We start from the raw sequence: 3,303 nt of genomic DNA on the forward strand, positions 1-3,303 counted from the left end.
TCTTATGGTCATTGCTACGGCAAGCCATGGCTTCTATCAATTTGAAAACGTAATCCACTGCAACAAGAATATAAATAAAACCGTGGGAAATAAGAAAAGGACCGATGAAATTAATGCCCCATACATCAAAAGTTTCCACTACCATAATGGGATTTAAATGCATCATATTACGTTTAGTGATACGCCCAAGTTGTTGGCAACGAACACACGTCTTGCAATGAACTTGGGAATCTTTAAAAAGGGTAGGCTAATAAAAACCACATTGAAGAATTTTAGCTGCCATTTTCATACCACTAAAATGGCCACCACACTCCTTGTCATGGTAGAAGGATAAAATCTCATTATATTCCCACTGGAGAATACAACGACGAATAATCTGATATGCACAATACTTAAAAAGGTAGGGCTCATCCCAGTAGTATAACTTAACTCTGGCCAAAAAAAATTTACGTTCATTTTTTTACCTAACATTAGGAATAATATCATAAGCTAAAAAATTCACAATGTCAGGATACCAAGGTGCAGAAAAAATAGAATAAAGATGTTCATCAGGAAAAGAATTAGGTATGGACTCAAAATCACTATCACTGTCATTTGTTAGTCTAGATAAGTGATCGGCAACTACATTTTTGACCCCCTCATTTATCCTTAATTTCTAGGGTAAACTCTTGCAGGAGAACAATCCATCGGATCAATCTCTGTTTAGCATTGTTCTGGGTAAGAAGGTACCTAAGAGCTACATGGTCAGTGTAGACTAAGGTCTTTGAACCAACCAAATAAGGACAGAACTTATCTAAAGCATAAACCACAGCCAAAAATTCCTTTTCTATAGTAGTGTAATATTTTTGAGCATCATTTAAAGTTTTACTAGCATAATAAATAACGGTGGACTTATCATCTACGTTTTTGGCCTAACACAACACCAACAGTATAATAGCTAGCGTCACACATAAGCTTGAAAGGTTTAGACCAGTCGGGAGGCTGTATAATTGGTGCAGATGTTAAAGTGGATTTTAAAGTTTCAGAAGCCTGTTTGTAGTCATAATTGAAATCAAAGATGGCATCTTTTAAAAGCATATTAGTTAAAGGCCTAACTAATTTTGAAAATTCCTTGATAAAACGCCTATAGAAACTTGCATGGCCTAAAAAGGCTCTAATGGGACGTTATTTTATCTAATTTGGCATTATCTACTTCTATGCCATCGCTAGATACATATGACCTAGCACTATTCCTCTTTTTACCATAAAATGACATTTTTCACAATTTAAAACCAGATTCTTCTCCTCGCATCATTTCAACACTTTGGAAAAGTTAGACAGGCATTCACTAAAAAAGTCTCCATAGAGAGAAAAGTCATCCTTGAAAGCTTCCATGAAGTGCTCCACCATGTCACTAAAGATATAAAACATACACCGCTGGAAGGTACCAGGAGGATTATAAAGGCCGAAAGGTATTCGTTTATAGGCATATGTTCCAAAAGGACATGTGAAGGTAGTCTTGTCTTGGTCGTCAGGATCGATAATGATCTGAAAATAGCCAGAGTAGCCATCAAAAAAATAATAAGCATAACCAGCTAGACGTTCGGGCATCTGATCTATAAAAGGTAAAGGAAAGTGATCTATAGAAGATTCGTTCCACTCCTAGTCCTTTAGCATTCAAGTTTTCTACAACTGATGGTCTATCCAAAGTCAATGAGAGATTTACAAGGGAATTTATACTACGATGTGAATTCAAATAACAAGATACGAATAACGAAATGACAGGATGCTAAGGGTTTTAATCTAGATAAAAAATTAAAGGGAATTGAATCCCCCTTAACTCTACTTAATCAACTAACAAAGACTCGTCGTGATCCAAATTGCAATGCTTCACATATCAAAATGGTAATTCTAATCCCTAATTATACATGGCATCTCTACTAATTAATAACTAGCATGTGAGGTCGTCCACCCATTCTCATGGCGAATCAACGACCTTTTAGAGTGGAATAAACTCTCATGACGATTTCTAAGTTAATAAAGATCAAGTTTCATCAAGGCTTCTTCAACCCCTCTAATGGAGGTTTAGCGTTGATTCATCAAGCTATCATTTTCCATTGAATTAACACTAGACATAATATAAACATTTGAACTTTACTAATTTTGATTAAATAATACTTCAAATCTAATTAATAACTAAGAATTGAATAACAACAAGAATTGAAATTAGATCTACAAATTTAAATGACAAATTGGAAATAAACAAGAATAAACTATTTTATTTATCTAATCAATGAAGAACAATTATTCAAAGAATTAATCTAAAACAAGGAATGAAACTAATTAATTTAACTAATTGAATTCAAAAACTAGATCTACAAGCTATTTTTAATGGCTACTTTATATTCTAAGCTATCTAACTATCTCTTTCTTAAGAGCTAAGTCTTGTTTTATGTAAAGGAGGAGACCAGATCCACAATTTTGTGCATGGGCTGAGGAGCTATATTTTGGGCCGGAAAATCGAGCCCAAAGCCTAATTTCTTCAGTCCACAGAGCTCGTTTCAGCCAACTTTGACTTTAGCAGACGTTTCATCCATTTTTGCTCCTCTGATTGGGTCAAGAATTGGACTATTGGAAAGCTCTTTCTGAGACGGTCGTTTTGATGTAAGGTAGGCCCAAATCCGAGGCTTGAGTCAAAAGATATGGTCTTCGAAAGTTCTGCTGACTTGTGCACTATTTCTGCCCGTGTTGACTTTTCAGCTTTTGACTGGGATTTATAAAGGCTTTGTCTCCTTAAATCTTGGCCTTTATCACAAAACTTCTTAGCAAGCATCCCTTTGCTCCTTTATATCGCCAAAGTGGTACATTTCTACACATAATTGAGTTCCATGCCTGAAATATATAAAAGCACGTAATTAGCATTAACTCTTATTTATTACTCGCATAATTGGTCTAAAAGTAGTATTATTAAGGGGTTAAAACTACAGTTTTGGGCTCTTATCAATAGTCGTATCGGGTAACTGTTGCATCATTTTGAAAATATTTACCTCAACAGAAAGATGGCCAAAGGACATGGATATCGAACCATAGCGACAGTTTATCAGCGCGTTGGCAGTTGCTAAGAAGGGACGCCCTAAGATGATAGGAACAGAGTCGTTAGCGTCGAGAATAACAAAATCATCTAGATAGTAAAAATCTTGAACTTTAACAAGCACATTTTCAACAACACCCTTAGGATATTTAATTAAACGGTCAGCTAATTACAACGTCATTTTAGTTGGTTGCATCTCTTGTAGATCTATTTGTTTATATAGATAATAAGGG

This window comes from Coptis chinensis, chromosome 3 (assembly GCF_015680905.1).
Source record: "Coptis chinensis isolate HL-2020 chromosome 3, ASM1568090v1, whole genome shotgun sequence".
Lineage (NCBI taxonomy): Eukaryota > Viridiplantae > Streptophyta > Magnoliopsida > Ranunculales > Ranunculaceae > Coptis > Coptis chinensis.